Genomic DNA, 22,540 nt, shown 5'->3' on the forward strand with positions numbered 1-22,540 from the left:
AGCATAGTGATACCTGTGTGGCTCACTCAGTTAAGCACCTGCCTTCGACTCGGGTCACAATCCCAGGGTCCTGGGATAGAGTCCCACAGTGGGCTCTTGCTCAGCGGGGAGCCTGCTTCTCCCTCTGCCCCTTCCTTCTCTCTCTCCCTCACAAATAAATAAATAAATCTTCTAAAAAAACCCAAAAATGTCAGCAGGGTTGGTTTCTTTTTTCCCCCCTCTAATCTATTTTTTTCTTTTGTTAAATTTTTTTTGAAAAATATTTTATTTGAGATAGAGTGAGAGAATGAAGAGGAATGGGGGGAGGGGCAAAGGGAGAGGCAGACTAGATTCCTGAGATCATTACCTGAGCTGAAGGCAGATACTTTACCAACTGAGCCACCCAGGCACCCCTCTTTTATTAAGTTTTAATTTATATTTATTTTTTCTAGTTAGAAATATTTTATTTAAATGTGCCAAATAAAAACCCACATTTTCAGACCACAGGATGTTAATACATTCACATTACTGCTATGAATTTAGAGTTATAATCCAGATCCATTTTGACCGGATGACAGAAATAACCTTCCTAGGTTATGCTTTACAGACATCACAAATACCTTATAATAATGTAAATGAAGTAACTTTTCCCTAAAAAGGTGAACTTGAGAACTTCACTCTTTCAGGACGTGCACTTCTTTGCGGACTTCCTGATGGGGAATGAATTCTCTTTGGAGGTGGAGATCTGGACTTTGGCTGCTTCTTGCATGTAGTGAAACAGACCTGGATCTTGACCTTGACCTTGGCCTCGACAGGGATCTTGATCCTTTTATAGAACCAGATCTAGATCTTCTGTGTGAAGGTTGATGTTGAAAGAGACACAGATCTTGATGGCTGAGGAAATGCTGATCTTGACTCCTTTCCCTGCTCCTGCTACATGAGCAAGAGTATCACCTACCTCTGGATCTTAAATGTTATCTAGACTGTGACCTGCTTCTCCTCTATTGGCTATAACGATGAAAATCACAAGCATAATGTCCCTTTTCACCACACTCACAGCATTTATCACTGGGATCAAAGGAATGTTGGGCAGGTATTCTATCAAAACTAGATCTCCAAAGCATGCCTGTTGATTATTCAACTCTCCTTCAGGAACCACAAATCACTCTCCCATCCAGCCCTTACACTGCATCTTCTGCATGTCTAGATCTTCAAATTCCACAAAAGCAAATCCTGGAGATTTTTCACAGTCCACGGTTCTGAAGGGACTATAATAACTGAAAGCTCTTTCTAACTCTCCTCTGCTGACACTGGTTCCCAGATTACCAACATACATCTTGGTATTCTCCTCCATACCACCTGTAAGGTGATATGATGCCTGGCCTGCTTGCAGTGCCCCGGGAGTGAATAATAGAGAAGCTGTAACATCGACTCAGTCGTCAAAGGTCCCAGCAGTCTAAAGTTTTTATTTTAATTCCAGCACAGTCAACATACACATTGTTATATTAGTTTTAGGTATACAACACAGTGATTCAACAATTCCATACATCACCCAGTGCTTATTACAATAAGTGTACTCCTTTATCCCTATCACCTATTTCACCCATCCTCCCCCTCCCCATCCACCTTCCCTCCCATAACCATTCAGTTTGTTCTCTATCATTAAGAGTCTGTTTCTTGGTTTGTCTATTTTTTCTTCTTATGTTCATTTGTTTCTTAAATTCCACATATGAGTGAAATGATATGGCATGTCTTTCTCTGCCTGACTTATTTCACTTAGCATTATACTTTGTAGCTCCTTCCATGTCAGTGCAAATGTCAAGATTTCATTCCTTTTTATGGTGAAATAATAGTTCACTGTATATATATGCCACCTCTTCTTTATTCATTCATCACTCGATAGACACTTTGGCTGCTTCCATAATTTGGCTATCGTAAATAATGCTGATAAACATCGGGGTGCATGTATCCCTTTGAATTAGTACTTTTGTATTCTTTGGGTAAATATCCAGTAGGGCAATTGCTGGATCCTAGGGTAGTTCTATTTTCAACTTTTTGGAGAAACTTCATATTGTTTTCCAGACTGGCTGCACCAGTTTGCATTCCTACCAACAGAGTAAGAGGGTTCCCCTTTCTCTACATCCTCACCAATTCTTGTTTCTTGTGTCTTGATATTAGCTATTCTGACAGGTGTGAGATGATAACTCATTTTGGTTTGCATTTGCGTTTCCCTGATGATGAGTGATGTTGAGCATCTTTTCATGTGTCTGTTGGCGATTTACATATCTTCTTTGGAGAAATGTCTGTTCATGTTTCCCGCCCATTTTTTAATTGGATTATTTGGTTTTGAGGTGTTGAGTTGTATTAAGTTCTTTATACATTTTGGATACTAACACTTTATTGGAGATGTCATTTGCAAATATCTTCTCCCCTTCAGTAGGTTGTCTTTTAATTTTGTTGGTTATTTTCTTTGCTGTGCAGAAGCTTTTTATTTTGATGTAGTCCCAAACTTTATTTTTAGTCAAGGTCATTTTTCATAAGACAAAAGAATAGTGTTCCAGGAAACTGTAACAGACCTAAAATAAAGTTAATCATATATATATCTCCACTTCCCCATCCACCACCAGTGTGTCTGTTACTTTTCTAATTAGAATTAATACTTCAGTTTACTAGTTCCCTGGGAAGCACTCTATAAATCTCTTTTGGAAGGTACCCTGGAATAGTGTTTGCTGAAGGCATTAAAAAGAAGTTTCTACAGATGGTAACAATGTCATTATGTTTTAATCATATTAAACCACAATATCAGATTGTTATAGCTAAGGAATCTACAATATATGTAAAGCACCTCGCACAGTCCTTGGCACACAAATGGTTAACTCAGTTAATTTTTATTACCATTATGATACATTACCCAAAGAATCTGCCTAGTTTACCCAACACAATTAAAGCCAAATATGCCTACTCCTACTGAAGTTTTTAGAGGGTCAGATATTAAATAACTAATTTGAGGTTTAAATTAAACTTGGGAAAATATGAGCAAATATGAATACACATCACTTTGGTCAATCTAGAAGAATTAAAACAATATTAAATAGACCAAAGAGGGTGTTTTTCTTTGGTGTTCATGAAATGACACATTTGTCTATTTAGTGTAATGATGGTATCATGTTTCTTTCATTACTTTAAAAATAAAATAGGGTCTCCATTAGCACAGTGAAAACACTTTTGGTAACTTTTGGGGAAGTGTGAACTAAACTGATACACAAGGAAACCCAAATATCTGTAAATTCATAGAGACCAACCAAGGACAAAACAGTGGGTTGGTCATAACCACAATTCGAACATGTGTTATAATCAAGCTAATTATCTGAAGACAAATATTGGAATGAAAAAGGCAAATGTCACATGATTACACATGTATTTTCAATCATGTGAGGTGTGTACTCTCATGTAGATAAAGATCATTTGTATTTGATTATTTTTTCTTTAGAAAAAATAGAGGTTTTTAAATTTTTTTTTACTTGGGGTATAAGCTTTGCCACCTTATTCATTTTATTTTATTTATGTTTTAAAGTAATCTCTATGTCCAATGTGGGGTTCGAACTCACTACACTGCAATCAAGAGTCCCATGCTCTACTGACTGAGCCAGCCAGGTGCCCCCTAGTTATTTGTTAGTTTGTTTTGGCATCTAGATGTTTTGGCATTGTCTCTTACAAATGCTAGAAAATCTGATTAATAATAATAGTTTTTAAAAGCAAAACTATATAATTCTGTCATCCTGTTCATCATATTCATCAACATTTGTTACAACTGGCTCAATTGCTTTCATTTTAGTACAAACAAAAGCAAAGCTAATTTGGATAAGAAGCACAGGCTAGGGACGCCTGGGTGGCTCAGTTGGTTAAGCAGCTGCCTTCGGCTCAGGTCATGATCCCAGCGTCCTGGGATCAAGTCCCACATCGGGCTCCTTGCTCCGCAGGGAGCCTGCTTCTCCCTCTGACTCTGCCTTCCACTCTGTCTGCCTGTGCTCGCTCTCACTCTCTCTCTCTTACAAATAAATAAATAAGATCTTAAAAAAAAAAAAAAAAAAGAAGCCCAGGCTAAATTTCTTTTCTTTTCTTTTTTACATGCTAAATTTCAAGTCACGTTACATTCACAATATTTTTCATTAAAAAAGTCCTCCTCCCCCACCCTAAAATCCTCTGATAATGAAACAATAATGATGGTAAATGTCACTGACAATAAGAAGCAGTGTAGTATAATGGAAAGACTTGGACCAGGAGCCAGAAAAATCTCAATTCAATTATTTCCCAGCCTCCTGCACTTGGGGAAGTCATTTCTCTATTCTATGCCAGAATTTTCCATTTATTGAGGTGAATAATCCCTGCCTTAACTACCTCAACAGACTTGTTTTTTTAGTGTTATGTTAGTCACTATACAATACATCTTTAGTTTTTGATGTAGTGCTCCAAGATTCATTGTTTACATATAACACACAGTGCTCCATGTAATATTTGCCCTCCCTAACACCCACCACCAGGCTCACCCACCCACCACACCCCTCCTCTCTAAAACCCTCAGTTTGTTTCTCAGAGTCCACAGTGTCTCATGGTTTGTCTCTGTCTTCAATTCCCCCCCTTCACTTTCCCTTTCCTTCTCTTAATGTCCTCCATGTTATTCCTTATGTTTCACAAGTAAGTGAAACCATATGATAATTGACTTTCTCTGCTTGAATTATTTTACTCAGCATAATCTCCTCCAGTCCCATCCATGTTGATGCAAAAGTTGGGTATTCATCCTTTCTGATGGCTGAGTAATATTCCACTGTATGATATGGACCATATCTTCTTTATCCACTCCTCAACTGACTTTTGAAAGGGTTATATGTATTAAGGTAAGTAAAAGCTGGCTTTTGAACCTACTGAATGGACAGAAGACCTGTTATCTTTTCAATGATCATTATTTTTAGGACCTGGAGAAAAGAAATGATTATTAGATTCTACTGTGACTACTTTTGCCTAATAGCCTAATCATGTTAAATTAAAAGATATACTTTAGGAGAAGCTGGAAGAAACTGTTCATTAAAAGTACACAGTATTTAGCGTAATCTCCAATCCCAATCAAGTTGATGCAAAAGTTGGGTATTCATCCTTTCTGATAGCTGAGCAATAGTGAAATAAGTCAAACAGAGAAAGTCAATTATCATATGGTTTCACTTATTTGTGGAACATAAGGAATACCATGGAGGACATTAGGAAAAGGGAAACATGAAGGGGGAGAAATCGGCGGGAGAGATGAACCACAAGAGACTATGGACTCTGGACAAACTATGTCCAGACTATGGACAAACAGCATTTTAGAAGGAAGGTGGATGGGGGGATGGGTTAGGAATTTCTGAGTTACTATATGCCCATTGTGGATTAAATAGAAGTCTGTCCTAAAGGAACATAAAAACAAGTTAGAAAGTTAAAAAGATGCACATAGCTACAGGCACAGAAAAAGGAATACAAGGGAATAAAGATGGGGCAGTCTCTGTGGGGCTAGCAACCCCGTGGAAGGGACAATAGTCACTCAGACAGTGATTTCATGATATAATAGAACTCGTAACCTAAATTCACATGAAAGATATGAAGTCAGAAGGCTGAGGCTCTAGGCTGGCTGAATCACTCGATTGTCCCATGACCATGGACAAAATCACTTAGAATTTCTGTATTTCTTATTTATTATTTAGAGGGGGAATAGTATAAAAGAACCTGTTCTTAATTCACAAAATAGGGTAATACAATTTGTACTCTCTCACAGAGTTGGTATTAAGATCCAATGAAACTGAGATAATGTATGTGAAACTAAATGGTTATATAATTTTAAAGGATCCATACTACTATCATTGAGGTATTTATTTGGTAAGGAACTGGAAAAAAAAAAGATTAGGGCTGGTTTGTTTGACTTTATAGTTGAAGGGGGTTACCTTAAAAAATTTAAATTTGCATACATTATGTTAGTTAATTAACCTATACATAATGGTAATCTCTCAATCACAAGATTGCTTTAACCTAATATAATAAAGAACAGTGACTTATTTGCAAATCTATTTCAAGGCTTTATTCAGTTTTTTCCCGACCATGTTAGACTGTAATTCTCTGATTTCCATGATCGCAGATGCAGAGATTCAAAAGACTCACAAATTCAAAATGAAATCAAGCCAAAATTCCTTTATTATTTAATACTATAGATTTAAATAAATAAAGCACATCTGAGAGTATAATCTTCTGAATGCCTAGGGATGGAGAAAGGTTGGGGTAAAAGAAATTTCATGCCTAAAAATCTCACTGGCCATTATATATATTAAATGGGTCTTAGGTTTAATTAAATTTAACTATTTTATATATATTATATATTTATAATATTTAATTTATATACATATATACATAAATGGGTTATGTTGTTGAAAGGCATGGGAGATATACAGATATCTAGCTATCTATATTTATTTATTTACAAAAACTTTCTTTTCTTAAAGTGTAATTTTAGGTTTATAACAAAATTGGGAAGAACAGAGATTTCTCCTATACTCCCTGTCCCCAAACAGGCATAATCTCTCCCATTATCAACATCACTCACCAGAATGGTGTTTTTTATTATGGATAAACCTACGTGGACACATCATAATTACTCAAAGTCCATAGTTTACATTAGGGTTCACTCTTCGTGTTGCACATTTTAAGGTATAATGGCATTTATCTACTGTATAATATCATACAGAGTTATTTTCACCACTCTAAAAATCTTCTGTGCTCTGACTATTCATCTCCACCTCCCCTCACTGCCCTTGGCAACCACTGATCTTTTTGTCTCCACAGTGTGTCTTTTCCAGAATGTCATTCGAAATTGGTCTCTTTCAATTAGTAATATGCATTTAAAGTTCATCCATGTCTTTTCATGGCTTAAAATCTCATTTCCTCTTAGTATTGAAAGAAATTCCCTTGTCTGGATGTACCACAGTTTGTTTATCCATTCGCCTACTGAAGGATGTCTTGGTTGCTTTCAGGTTATGGCAATTATGAATAAAGTTGCTAAAAATATCTTTGTGTAGGTTGCTGTATAGAACTAAATTTACAACTCCTTTGGGTAAATAGCAAGAAGCATAATTGCTATATCATATGGTAAGAGTATGTTTAGTTTTCTAAGAAACCACCAAATTGTATTCCAAAATGGCTGTAACATTTTGCATCTCTACTAATAGTGAATGAGAGTTCCTATTGCTCCACATCCTCACCAGCATTTGTGATGTCAGTGGTCTGGAATTTGGTCATTTAATAGGTGTTTTTCATGTGTTTGTTTGTTTTTTAAAGTGAGACGTAGGGGCAGAGGAAGAGGGAGAGAATTGTTTTAGAAGATTTCATTTATCTAGAGAGAGAGAGCGTGCGCGCACAAGCGAGCGTACAAGCAGGGGGAGGGGCAGAGGCAGAAAGAGAGGACAAAGAGACTTCCTGCTAAGCAGGGAGCCTGAAGTGAGGCTTGGTCTCAGGACCCTGAGATCATGACCCGAGCCAAAATCAGATGCTTAAGTGACTGAGCCATTCAGGCACCCTGGGAGAGAGAGAGAATCTTAACCAGGCTCTTGTCCAGCATGGAGTCTGATGCTGGGCTTGCATCTCACAACCCTGAGATCATGACCTGAGCCAAAATCAAAAGTTGGATGCTTAACATACTGAGCTACCTAGGCATCCCTTAATAGGTAGTTTTTAAGTTTGCATTTCCCTGATGACATATGATGTGGAACATCTTTTCATATGCTTATTTGCCATCTGTATATCTTTTTTGGTAAGATGTCTGTTAAGGTCTTTGGTTCATTTTATAATTGGGTTGTTCATTTTTTTGTTGAGTTTTAAGAGTTACTCATAATTTTAAAGATTTAAAAAAAATTTTTTTTATTTGACAGACAAAAATCAGAGTAGGCAGAGAGGCAGGCATGGGGGCAGGGGCGGAAAGCAGGGTCCCTGCAGGGAGCCCGATGCAGGGCTCTATCCCAGGACCTTGAGATCATGACTTAAGCCAAAGGTAAAGGCTTTAACCCACTGAGCCACCCACTGTGCCGCATGATTTCCTCATATATTTTAGATAAAGATTCCTTCTCAGATGTATCTTTTGTAGATCTTTTCTACCAATTTGTGGCTTATCTTCTGATTCTCTTGAAAGCAAGGACTTCCAAAGTCTTGAGTGTCTTGAGTTTGAATTCACTTTGGGTAGTTATTGTTCTATCATTTATGCCAATCAGTATTTCATATCTCAAACCTCAACTTCTTCTATAAAAATGGGTAACATTTCCTTTTCTAAAAGGCTTTCTGTAAGATGGCTTTAATAAGAACAGATTTGTCAAATAGTATATATTCAATTAGTAAATACTCCTAAGGCCTATTTGAAGTTTTGGGTTTTGTTTTTTTTTCTTATAGAAAGAATTTGGTATTATCTTAGGAACATATTAACTATGCCAATTATTTCTAAAATGTGGTTTAGAGACACAGGTTTTTTGAGATCCTTTTAGGGGTTCCGCAAAGTCAAAATCATTTTAATAATACATAGATGGTATTTGACTTTCTCACTGTTTTTACACTGACAGTGGAAAAGCAATAATGGTGGGCAAAACTGCCATATTGGTACCTTAGCACAAATCAAGGTAGTGACATCAAACTTTGTGAAAGTCTCCACTGCCATGTACTCACTGTGAAAATGCCAGTTTAACTTAAGAATGTTCCTGTTAAATCAGAAAAAAATATTACTTCTAATTAAACTTGACTCTCGAGTACACCTCTTCTAATATTCTCTATATGACAAATGGGAAGTATGTATAAAACTCCTGTTGCATGAAGAAGTATGATGGTTTTGCTGAGGAAAAAGCACTTGTGTAATTGTTTGACTTATGTGCTGAATGAACTACTTTTTTCATAGAACACTATTATTACTAAAATGACTGGAAGGCAAACTATGGTTATTTGGTTGGTATTAGTATTTGGCAGGGTTTTCTTCCAAAATGAATTAAGCAAGCCTGTTCCTTTAAGGAACAAGTCTGGAAGTATTAACTGTCCATGACAAAATTTGAGTTTTCAAGTAAAAAAATCTCGGAAAACTTATCAGCCACCAGAAATGTCACAGATTCCTAATGCTTAAAGATCTTCCTTTCCTTTTTTTTTTTTTTTTTTAAAGATTTTGTTTTGTTTTGTTTGTTTTTTGAAGATTCTATTCATTTGACAGAGAGAGAGATAGCAAGAGAGGGAACACATGCAGGGGGAGTGGGAGAGGGAGAAGCAGGTTTCCTGCATGGAGCCCAACATAAGGTTCAATTCCAGGACCCCAGGATCATTACATTATCTGAGCTAAAGACAGGTGCTGAGCCACCCAGGCACCCCTAAAGATCTTGTTTTCAAGTAATCTCTACACCCAACATGGGGCTTGAACCCATAATCCTGAGATCAAGAGTCACATGCTCCACCAACTGAACCAGACAGGTACCCCTTAAAGACTTTTCTGATGAGATTGGTGGTACTATTAACAGGTTATTTCTTATACATATATTATATAATGGAATAGGTCAATGTTAGAAAATCTGCGTAACTCAGAGGACCAATACTCTCCAAGTGAACAATGAATGCATGATGTTATAAAATTACGTACTGATAAAGGATCTAATTAAAGTGGAGGACAGACCAATGAATCTTACTGTAACAAAGTACAAAACGTATATTGATCTGGCTGCAGATTCCACAATAAAACTAACATTTGAAGAACCATCACTTTGAGTTCTGGCTTATCAAAGAAGAATAACCACAGTCATCTGAAAAGACTATTAAAATACTCCTCCCTGAGAGCAACCCACATGAATGACCTCTCAGATCCCTTCTAGCTCTCATAGACTATGATCTTAATGCATTACTAAGAAGATTCAGTTCAGTGGCCTGCAGGATCCTTGCCCTGCGTGTGATACACTTAGTAACACAAACTAAAAATTATAAAACTATAGCTTCACTATTTGTATATTTTTAAAATGATTTTATTTATTTACTTGAAGACAGAGAGAGACAGCACACATGCATGAGTGGGGGAGGGGGCAGAGGGAGAAACACACTCTCCGCTAAGCAGGGGGCCCAATGCAGGGCTTGATTCCAGGGATCCTGGGATCATGACCTGAGCTGAAGGCAGATGCTTAACTCACTGAGCTATCCAGGTGCCCCATATATCTCTTAAAAATTAGTTTGTAAAATACAATTGCCTTGTGTTTTAAAAATATTAATTTTAAAATATTAAGCATATTGATATAACTGATATTAAAATTAATAAAAACATAAAATATTAACATAAGAAAAATTTTAAACCATATTTCAAGCATGTCACTAGTATAATTAGTTTAGTTCCATCTAGATTTGGGAGTCTTACTGGCCATCAGCATTGAATACAATCATTGCAGTGCAATGAAGATACACACACACATATCACTAAGTATTACTTTATTGAGGTATAACTGACCTATAATAAACTATACACATTTTGAAATATATAATTTGATATGGTTTGAAATATATGTACAAATACCATGAAATCACTTTGTAATTTAAAAAATATTTTAATAATAATTGCTATTATTGTGAACTTAATATATACTGGTATTATGTGTGTGCTTTATATGCATTACTCCACTTAACTGTCACAATACTCTCCCTTGATAGGTATTATTATAATCCCCATTTTAAAGATAAGGACACTGAACCTTACATAGATTAAGAAGCTTGCCCAAGGTCACATAGCCACTAAATAGTGAGCCAAAACTCAAACTCAGAAAGATTTATCTCAGAGGCATTTACAATAATTCAATCAAACAACTATTAAGGCTCTACTGTATGCTGTCTGAGGGACTGATAAACTGTAATTACATTCTTTGGCTTAATCAAAATAGTTACTCCTGGATACCATCAATTTGTCAGGTACTATATCTTAAGTGCTAAATATATGTCTACCATATATGACAATCCTGCAAATTAGAGATAAATATGATTGCATAGATCACAAAACAGCCTTGGAGGGGTAGAATAACTTGTTTAAGATTAATTAACTACTAAGTGGCAAAACAGATTTTATTCTAAAAGCCATGGAGTTTTAACTATGCCACACATTTCTGACCAACCCACAGCTTTTTATGAATAAGAAGCCCTAAAGATAACTAACTCCTGGATCACCCCTTTAAAATTTTCAGATGCTCATTGTTCAGTCAGACAGATTAAAGTAGTTAGAAGCCAAACTGAATCATGAAGCTAAAGTTTCATTTACTGCCAAACAGAGTGCAAATCAAAAAAAGCTTATTTATTCACAATCCAAGCTTTTTTTTTTTTTTTTTAAATCACTTATGTGCTAGAGGTGTCACAGAGCTTTAATTTGTGGCAGGTTGAAGCAAGCTTATTAAGAATGTTAGTTACCAAGTGCACATTCACTTGTCTGGGCTAGCCCACTGCCACATTCTTGTAGCAGGGTTAAATAGCAGTTTAGTCACCTCATTAAAAAGAAAAAAGCACACTGTTAAAAAGGAAGTGACTAATAATACTCTGGAACCAATGGAATGGAATATTATAAGACATGTGGAGGTCAAGATCAATTATCTACAAAACTCCTGTGTAAACAGCTCAAAAACTGTGTTCTCTTCCTGGCCTTGCTGTATTAGAGCCCTCAACTGATTTGGCAAGTTGGTAAGGTTTAATGAAATAAATATCAACAGTAGCAAATTCTGAGGCTTTCTGCTGTGTACAAAAATAAGAATGCTATCATGCAAGCAAGCTGAGTTGAAAGAAACAGGGATGGCTGCTGTAGATGGCTTCATTTTATACTCACGTGGTATTAGAGTTGTAAAGGTCTTTTACAACTAGAGTTGTAAAGGACTTTTACAACTAGAGTTGTAAAGGATATCAATTGCTGATATCCCAACAAGGAGACCACAGATTTTTTTTTTTTAAAAAAAAAAAAGAAGGCACCACACCCAGCATGGAACTCAATGAGGGGCTTGAACTCACATGAGATCCAAGAGTTGGATGCTTAACCAACTGAGCCACCCAAGCGCCCTAGAGACCACAGATCTTTAAGTCTTAGCTGAAGTTAAGTGCTGCCGCCATACTATGTCCATCAAGCATCCTTTGCTCCATTCAAAGCTAGTAATGGGACTCTACTGAGAGTTTATTGCTAGCCTACTCTTAAGCATCTTCCATCAGTAGCCCCATCATTTCTAATAGATTCCAAATGAAAGGTAGTTTCTTCTCACAAGAAGATCTAGTCTAATACTACTATTTAAGATATAGAGAGGTAAAGTTGTTTGCCCCAAGTCACAGCTTAATGATAGCACAAGCATGTTTTCTTGACTCTTAACCTATTCTTCAAAGATGTTATAGCTAGTTGCAAAGTACTATATTTTGTTTTAATTATCCCAAATTCCTAAAACAAATTTTTTAGAAAATTTATATGAAAATAATTTTTTTTTTTAAAAGATTTTATTTATTTATTTGTCAGAGAGAGAGCGAGCACAGGCAGACAGAGTGGAAGGCAGAGTCAGAGGGAGAAGCAGGCTCCCTGTGGAGCAAGGATCCCGATGTGGGACTCGATCCCAGGACGCTGGGATCATGACCTGAGCTGAAGGCAGCTGCTTAACCAACTGAGCCACCCAGGCGTCCGTATATGAAAATAATTTAAAATGCTCCTGACTGTAGAGTTGTTTGCCCCAAGTCACAGCTTAATGATAGCACAAGCATGTTTTCTTGACTCTTAACCTATTCTTCAAAGATGTTATAGCTAGTTGCAAAGTACTATATTTTGTTTTAATTATCCCAAATTCCTAAAACAAATTTTTTAGAAAATTTATATGAAAATAATTTAAAATGCTCCTGACTTGTTTTTTTTATTTGTTTGTTTCTTTTAATCTAACAAACACAGGAAAAGATGTTCAACATGATTAATCATCAGAGAAAAGCAAATCAAATCCACAATGAGATACCATCTCACACCAGTCAGAATGGCTGGTATCAAAAAGACAAAAAATAACAAGTGTTAGCAAGGAAGTGGAGAAAAGGGAACGCTTGTGCATTGTTGATGGGAATGTAAATGTAAATTGGTACAGCTACAAACAAACAAACAAACCAATAAACCAAACATCTAAAAACAGAAATGCCTTATGAGCCACCTCTGGATATTTACCCAAAGAAAATGAAGACACTAATTTGAAAAGATATAGGCACCCCAATATTTATTGCACCATTATTTATAATAGCCAAGATATGGAAGCTACCTAAGTGTTCCTCAATAGGTGCATGGAAAAAGGAGGTGTGGTAAATATATATACAATGGAATATTAGTTATAAAATAAAATAAAATCTTGCCATTTGCAACACGAATGGGCTTAGAGGGTATTACATTAAAAGAAATAAATCAGACCAACAAAGACAAATACCAAATGATTTCACTTATACATGGAATCTCAGAAACAAAACAAAGGAACAAACAACAACAACAAACAGATTCATAAATACAGAGAACAAACTAAAAGGAGGGGAATATGGGGATGGCTGAAATAAGTGAAGAGGATAAAGAGGTACAAACCTCAGTTATAAAATAAATCACAAGGATGAAAAGTACAGCATGGGGAATATAGTCAATAATACTGTAATAAATTTGTATGGTGACACACAGTAACTACACTTATGGTGAGTATTTTATAATGTATATAATTGCACACCTGAAACTAATACAATATTAAACGTCAACTATACTTCAATTAAAAATTTTTTAAAAAGGAAAAAAAATAGGGGCGCCTGGGTGGCTCAGTGGTTAAGCCGCTGCCTTTGGCTCAGGTCATGATCTCGGGGTCCTGGGATCGAGCCCCGCATCGGGCTCTCTGCTCAGCAGGGAGCCTGCTTGCTCCTCTTTCTGCCGTCTCTCTGCCTGCTTGTGATCTCTCTCTGTCAAATAAATAAATAAAATCTTAAAAAAAAAAGTCAGAAAAATAAAAAAATAATAATTTGAGACGGATCTTTGAGGAAATGATTGTCAAAATAAATAGCATTTCCTAATGCAGTGGTATACAGAAATGCCTTAGCAAAGCAACGTTTTTGTGGCACTCTTGGATAACCACACTCTAAATTGTAAGCTATATAAGCTGGGTACCTTGGGTCCTCAGTGAACATTTGCAGAGGTCAATTTTCAATAAAAAAACAATTGCATTATAATACTTTTAATTTATTTATTTGGTTCCACTTAGCCAATAGTTAGTGTCATATGTGAATATTCCCAAGATGTGAACTGTAGCTTTGACAAGTTGTAAATTCTAAATAACATACTTAAATTGCCTCTTTGAACAAAGAATAAATTTATTAAAAGTTTTGAAAATATTTTTAAGATTACGTTGGGATTCTTGAAAACAAGGAGAATCACCTGATGATACTTTTCTACATTATAACTGCCCACCTTCATACTTCCTGCACTGGTCCAACATTATCCAGCATTCTATCAAAGAGAGGTTGCTCAACACAAAAAATTTTTCTTTTTTTAAAGTCTTCTATTAAAAAAAGAATAAAAAAAAAAATAAAGTCTTCTATTGCATCCCAGCTCCTAAAACTACATTATACCTTATGGAGATAAAAATTTACCCACTGCAGCAGAATTAACAAATTTTCTAAAAAAGATATACTTTTATAAAACTAAACAGACAATAACAACATTCTTGCATTTTTATTTGATTCTAGTAAGTATACTAGACAATATTCTGAAGTCCTTCAGAATACTAGAGTACTTCTGAAAATTAAGTTATATAAGAATTTAGCCCTATCAGACCAGCCTAATACTGCCTACTGGTATAATTTCTCTCACACCCATTTAGCAAGAATGGTTAGATTTACCTCCATAAAGACACTAGCTCAGGCAGGCAGACTAGTTATTATTTGCAAGACAACTCAAAGCCAGGGAAGCTATTTCAGTTGGAGGGGGAGCATGAACCATGAGAGACTGTGGACTCTGAGAAACAAACTGAGGGTTTTAGAGGCGATGGGGGTGGGGAGATGGGTGAGCCTGGTGTTGGGTATTAAGGAGGACACGTATTGTATGGAGCACTTGGTGTGGTACATAAACAGTGAATTTTGGAACACCGAAAAAATAAAATAAGATTAAAAAAAATGAGTGAAGAGTTCTGTTGTAAAGTCTGCTACTTTGCACAGGGGCCAAAAATCCATGCAGTGAATTAAAATGGCACTTGTTTTCTCAGTTCAATCTCTCTACAGCTCACTCATTTAATTGCTTATGAGCACCCTCTGGTGGAGGGCAGAAAAGAGAAAAGAAACCATTTTAAAAATCCACTGCTTCTGAAAGCCACAGGACAAGTGAGGGGAAAGTTATCTGAAACATGCAGATGTCTCTTGAACTTGCTCTTCTTCCCCATAATTACTTATAATTTAGAACTAGTTGTCAAGCAAGTTATATGAACCATATAGTTACCCAGAGTCTATAACTTAATTATTCAATAAACATTTATGTTCCCATTATGTCAGGCACTTGGATACAGATAACCTGGCCTTGGATCCTGGCTTTGATATTTAATACATTTCTCAGGGAATGACCCTGACCTCATAAGACCCCATTTTCCTCATATGAGTAATGGGAATATCATCTTTATTGACAGCATTAAAAAGATGGTAAGTGAATAAGTGCCAAGTGTAGTGGACTTCAATTAATTTTGCAACGAAAACAAAAACAAAAAGCACACATTTTGCCTTTGGCTCTTTGTCAGGAGATAGAATTATCATATAGGTGTTTTCAGATGCAATGCCCACTTATTTCTGTCTTTAAGAATTTAAGCCTAGGTGATAGTATTGGTATCAGATAAATGTTTAATAACACCTTAATGTCAACTACATTTAACTTAATTGATATGTGTTCTGAAACATACATAGAACAGCCCAATATAATACTTAAACTTTTCTACTTCAAAGGTATCCAGAAGATGTTGACTAATACTTAATAAAATATTTTCTTCCTAGGTGAACAAGCTAAGCTTATTTAGGGATTTCTTACCTACTCTCAAGACCTTTTATGACATTCTTCTAAGTATCACCCAGTGAGGAGTATGCTTGTTTAGATATATTTTGGCTCTGAGTGCACCTGAGAGTACATCTCTGACATTCATTACCTGTTTATGACAGCTTTTTAAAAAAAAGATTTTATTTATTTATTTGAGAGAGAGTGAGAGCGAGAGAGATCACAGATGGAGAGGGAGAAGCAAATTCACTGCTGAGCAGGGAGCCTGATTTGGGGCTTGATCCCAGGACCCTGAGATCATGACCTGAGTCAAAGGCAGCCCCTTAACCGACGGAGCCACCCAGGCACCCCCATGACAGATTTTTAGAAGGACATTTTACAAGGGATGTCCAAAAGTGGAAACTTGCTACAGTTTTCCCATTTAATTCCTAAGAGATTAACTTAACCAAGATTGAAGGAGAGGAAAACAGCCTGCAGCGAGTAGTGAGGTGGGGTTGGAAGGAGGTGGATGGGAAAAAAGTGCTCCTATCTGCTGCAGTGACTGTGGGAGACTAGTTAAGCCTACTTTCAGCTTAAATACATTTAACCAGCCAGTAAGCTGCTCTTCTTTTGTCACCACCATTAAACCAAATCAAGAATTGTTCTTTTATGGCTGCATTGCGGCCCTTGTAAGGCTTTCTCCCATCAATGCTGCCTATGGTATGATTCCATGTGTATAAAAATATTGGAGGGCTAATACACTGAAAGAACACTGTACACAGATAAAAGAATGTGGATTAAAATTCTAACTCTGCCTCTTATTTATCATGTGACCTTGATCAACTCTCTTCTCTTAGCTTTATCACCTGTAAAATGAAAACAAAACAAAACAAAACAAAAAACCATAACTAGGTGATTTCTAAGTTCCTTCATCTCACTCTGAACAATTTTTTCAAAGCCACTGCCTACGTCTTTCTAGGCATTATCCCTTCACTACTTTTTTGTACTGTATACACATTTGTTTACTCATTGAACCAAAAATATGCCTTGTACTTACCTACTCCTGGGCTTTTGCTCATGCCATTACTCTTGCATGGGTTTCCCTCCCCATTCTTTTCTACTTCTGTTTCATAGGTACATTAGGATTGTATGAGAAAGGGATCATCTGAGCTTCAAACCTCAGCCTAATCATGCCCTTAAAGCCCCTATAACTTCCTAATCTCAAAATTTTCTCTGTTCTCTAAAATATGTTTGCTTTTTTTTTTTTTTTAATTTAATTTTTAAAGTAGGCTTTAAGCCCAGTGTGGGACTTGAACCCACAACTGAGATCAAGAGTCACACACTCCACCAACTGAGCCAGCCAGGTGCCCTCAAAAACATCTGGTATCTTTCCGTAGTCAATCACACCTTGTGAAACTTGACCAAATCTTCCAGAAATAAACATCTTTTAGTCAGTCAGTTCCTGAGGGGAGGACCAGCATCCCAGGTGAAAGCTGAGTAGGAGGCAGTGCGGATTTTATAAACAGAGGTCTTACATAGGTAGGTCAGGGTCTGGAATAAAGTGGTGAAAGCCTGGCCCAGGAATTGGACCCAACTGAAAGAAAGGCCAAATATCTAGGAATCAAAACTCTGTTATCCTACATTTGTGTAACGCTGTCCAGACAGCCCTAAGGCAGCAATACTGTTTCAAAGGGTGCAATGGATTAGAGGACATACTGTTCTAGGAGACAAAAGGGAGAAAAAGCGTCCCAATGAATAAGGAAGCAATTTCACCCCCCAAAATGCACTCCCATGTCTCCTCAATCATTTACACTTGCGACAAGTTTCTGGGGAAACCTGTGTCACCATAAGACAATTTCTTTGGCAATGACTGTCACTGTACTTCCTCAGAGAGGTATAAAAGCAGAGTGATTATGATCTTAACTCCAAAGTCACACTGCCAGTATTTGAAATCCTGGCTCTGCTGGCTAATAGCTGTATGACTTCAGACAACTCTCTTATCTTCTCAGTTCCTCAATTCCCTCCTCTGCAATGTTTCTAAGTTGTAAGATTGTTGTGAGGATTAGAGAGAGTGTGTGTATGTATTTTATATAAATATATATATAATATTTTATATATATATATACATATATATTATATATATATATATATATATATATATATTTGGTAGGGATTTTGCTATATAACTCTGGTGAGTAGACAGAGAGTACTAAACTTGTCTTAAGTAGAGTACAAAATGCAACGTTATTCCTTCACTTAACTAATAGTTACTGAGCATCCACGAGGAAATCAGCTGAGTGCTAGGGATGCAGCCAATGAGGAGGAATTTTCTTTTGATGAAGTTAATAATCATTAGTTTGTGAATAAAGTATATACCATGTTACCTCTATTTTATCTTGCTGTATCTGATCTTTGTTATCTCCTTAGTGAGAATGTACCTGGCATAGTTTGCCAAGTCCCATTTCATAGAAAAAAAGAAATGAGGTTCTTATTTTTAACCGAAGATCACAAAGCTAAAAAATACAGCAGAATCAGGATGAACATGTTATGTTGACTCCTACCTAACCCTTTTTATTTTTTTAATGACATCACCTTCACTTTAAATGTGAACCTACTGGCTAGCTTGTTAAGCCTCTAATTTATTGGGGATGGGAACATGGTAAAGTTAAATTATAAAAAGAACTTAAAAATCTCTAGATATCATTAGATCACCTGAAATCATAACTCTATTTCAAGGCACAGAAAGGCAATGAAAGAAAGAGAGCAGTGTATATTGCAAAATCTCAACTATTTTTTGCACTGTTAGCTTCTAAAGCCTGGACATTTGTAAAGAAAAATTATACTTTAACTCATTTATACTTCTCAGGTCAGGCAAACCTAGTCTTTATGCCATTTGGATTATTTTTAAGTAAGTTGAAGTATACTTTAAAAATACTACTGTCAAAGAAAATAACAATGGCTCGTGCTTGGAGAGCAGATGGAAAAAGGTTTATCAAATCTTCACCTCAAAATATAGTACTGTTATACCTCTCCAAAGAAGTATATGCAGCAGTGTTGTTATGATGGCCTGCAGCTCATTCACATATATTATCCTGTTTCATATGGGTCAGTCCAATACTCTGAACACTTTTCAAAGTAACTGAAAACCAAACTTTCAAACATTAATTGTGAAAGTATTCTTTCCAAGAAGATAATGTAATTTTCTATACAATACTTGAGATTTCATACCATAATGGTTTACCAAAACAAAATGAAAAAAAAATTTTCTTACCAAAACTACTTAAACAAATACCAAAAAGAAACATGTTAAAATAAAAACAAATACCTGTATTCCAAAAATTTATATTTTGTGACAATTATTTTTGTTGTTATTATTTAATTAGGCTTATGAAAATATCTCTTGGAAGGTATTTAGCAGTTTAGGTTAAATGGGTAAAAAAAATCTATCTTGGGTGCAGCGTGTTCAGGTTATAAAAGCACCAGTGCTTATTTTATCTCCCCACAAAGTGTTGCTGAGATAATTACTGCTGACAGCTTTATTCAAGGTTCATTTCACTTTTTCTGCTATTTTTCTCTGGTTAGAAGTTCAACAGAGCCCATGGGAAGCCACACCCCTCACACCTGTTAGGCTTCTTCATGTTACGGAGGGCCAGTATGGACATGTCACTTCAAATTAGCATTGTACCAGGGCGCTAACTGTGACAATTACTTATCACAGGTTTAACTTAAAAAAAAAAAAAAAAAAAAAATTAAAAAAAAAGTAAGTTTCTAATTCAACCACAAAAACAGTGTCACAGAATGTAATTTAAACCTGTAAAAGCAGGTTGCATAAAGAACTTTCAGAGAGCTGCAGAAAAGGTTCCCAGAGCTGTGCTTTGTGCTGTATCTGAATTATGCAGGAATGCTCTGCAACTGAACATTTCCTTTAAAACAAAACAAAAAAAGTAAACAAGGAAGAGCCAGCAATTAATACTTTAAGTGTGGGCCTCTCTAAGTTTTCTTCATGGTTCTCTCTCAAGCTTGAATATGTGATTCATTTTGTTGATTCTTTTTGAGTCATGTAACTAATTCAAAACCGAAATATCCGGTTAAAGCAGCTACTTCCAGATTTACCAAAGGAAATACATAGCTTTAAAACCAGGTAGGAAGGAAGCATTCTCTCCTAATATTTGGGGTTTTTTCCCCCACTTAAAACCAGAAAATTATCATTAGAGAGGGCAGACATTAACATAAAAAGAAAAAGGAAAAACCTCACACTCTTAAATGTGTTTTAAGCTAGTTATTATAAGCCCTTCTGTTTCAAGTACAAAATAATCTCAGAATTATGCCACCTCTGAAAGACCTGGGATGGTTGGAGGTGGCTAATATGGACTGCTGTGAGGCTAATTGTGGATCTTGAGTTAATTACTCTCTCCTGATAAGTGATTTTAAAAATACATAAAATGGTCTTTTACTCCATTTTTACTTCAATTTATATTCAAGGAAACACTGAATGATGAGGGGTAGACTCCTGATACTTCACTATTTGCTGCTATTATTTAGATGAAGACCCAGAAAGTCTAGGAAATAAATGTGTTCATATCATAATCAATGCTAATAGGCACTAACAAAACATAATGAATGGATCTGCATTCGTCATACCATGCACAATTTCACTAACAAATGCCTAATGTCCATTACCTGGTCTAAGTTAAAAGGAATTCAGTGTTGTTTCACAAACATAAATCCATATGCATACACACACTAACAACTTGGCTGAAAGATATAAGCCAGAGCTTGTAGAAATTAACTTTGAAACAGAATCTAGAAGTATTAAATACTCATGAAAAGCAAAGGACAAAATAATGACATTGAAGAGGAATTCAACAGAAGTAATTGCTTGTTTATAGGAAACCATATCCATTGATGACTCCATTGTAATTCTGTATGGCAACATAATTTTAGTATCTTAATAGTTCCACAAAATTTTAAAACCATCATATACATGGATAGTGCATTAGAAATGTACAATTTTTCTCAAGCCAAAATGCAGAAGGAGAAACTTATGAAAAAAAAAAAAACCCTCAAGATATTTTTCTAACATTTATAATTTATTAACAAAATTGTATCAAGTCAACATGAAATATTGATGATAAGAATCCAGAATCTTATTAAGACAAGCTTTTTACCTTATTCTATAATCGTAACATAGTCAAAAAATCAAGATCGAATCTTTGGTTAGAAGATTTGGTTAGCCAGCTTTTACTTCAAGCTGGCTCCTCATTTTAAGTATCATAAAGACGTTCTTTTAGTGGAAAATCTCATAATTTTAGAGAGCTACAGTATTAATCAGTGGTGACTTTAGCTCATCATAATGACAGAATCTTCAAGTATGCAGGGATACATCTCAAGCCTGCTTTGTATGCATGAAGAGTACCAATCAGCCATTTGGCACATATCTAGTCAATAGTGGGATGCCATTTACCCCACAATACTGTGGAACTCTTTGGATAGCAAACATAGGAGCTCTGGATATTTTTCCAGCAGCATCTAATTCCTTGGCAAGTTATGCTAACAGGCAGTTATGCTAACAGCTTTAGTTGTACCACATGGACATAGTGCTGCTGTGCATCTTGTCATGGCTTTTCCTCCTGGGAAACACAGAGTCTGAGTATCAAGTTAGGCACAGCACCATAAATGGGTGCTATCTAGAAAAAGAGAATTTCACTTCCATGGCTAATCCATGCTTGGCCCATTCCAGTCCTGTGGTTCTTCTCCTGCTCAACTCCTATGCCCTTATTGTGAAACTTGAGAATTCTTGATTTGTGGTTCAACTTTGCCTATGTCTCTGTTTAGGTATTTGACCCTAAGGCCCTTAAGGACACAAGCTGAATCTTATATTCTCATTTACAGCCTGGAAAGGGCTTGGCAGGTTGCTTTGATAGGCCTGTCACATAATTAATGTCTATGAGTTTAATTTACATGAGTACTTTGCCTACTTTCTTCACCAAGGTAAAATATGAAAGATACTTGTAATTTTCTAGAGAAATATATAATCTATCTAGGGGGAAAAAAGCAAACAAACAAACCCTGGAACCACTCCAAGGTGAGATAAGAAATACTAAAAAGTATCATCAGAGTGCTGATTGACCTCTAGGTCTGAGTGAAAAGCTTAGTTAAGGTCCAAAAGGACTGATGTAAGATAGCAGGTTAAGTTTGATTCAGTAGTAACCGATGACCTGAAATCACCAGTCAAAATAAGCAAAATATAGACCACTCAAAGCCAACATCAACATAATCTGAAATTGAACATTTTCATTTTTTGATAAAACATGCTATTCTTTCATATTTAATGTTTCTGTATAATTATCTTTGCATTCTAGTACATTTCTTCTCTATGGATTTCATAGGAATTAGAGTATTCAAATGTCATTTCAACTCTACTGTGTAATATATGATGGCTCAAATTTATGATACATAATGTAGCTAATAAAAACATTTTCAGATAGGTATAAAAACTATCCAGTAATATATACTATACATAAAAAA

General features: G+C 35.9%; 1 protein-coding gene and 1 pseudogene across 1 annotated transcript in view; both read right to left on the bottom strand.

Annotated features, from left to right (window-relative positions):
- Window positions 1-22,540, bottom strand: part of FAF1 (Fas associated factor 1) — a 492,920-nt gene that overhangs the window by 167,727 nt on the left and 302,653 nt on the right. The gene's annotated exons all lie outside the window — the stretch shown is intronic.
- LOC131809509 (serine/arginine-rich splicing factor 7-like) lies at window positions 487-3,748 on the bottom strand (annotated as a pseudogene).

The sequence above is a fragment of the Mustela lutreola genome, chromosome 10 (genome assembly GCF_030435805.1).
Source record: "Mustela lutreola isolate mMusLut2 chromosome 10, mMusLut2.pri, whole genome shotgun sequence".
Classification (NCBI taxonomy): Eukaryota; Metazoa; Chordata; class Mammalia; order Carnivora; family Mustelidae; genus Mustela; species Mustela lutreola.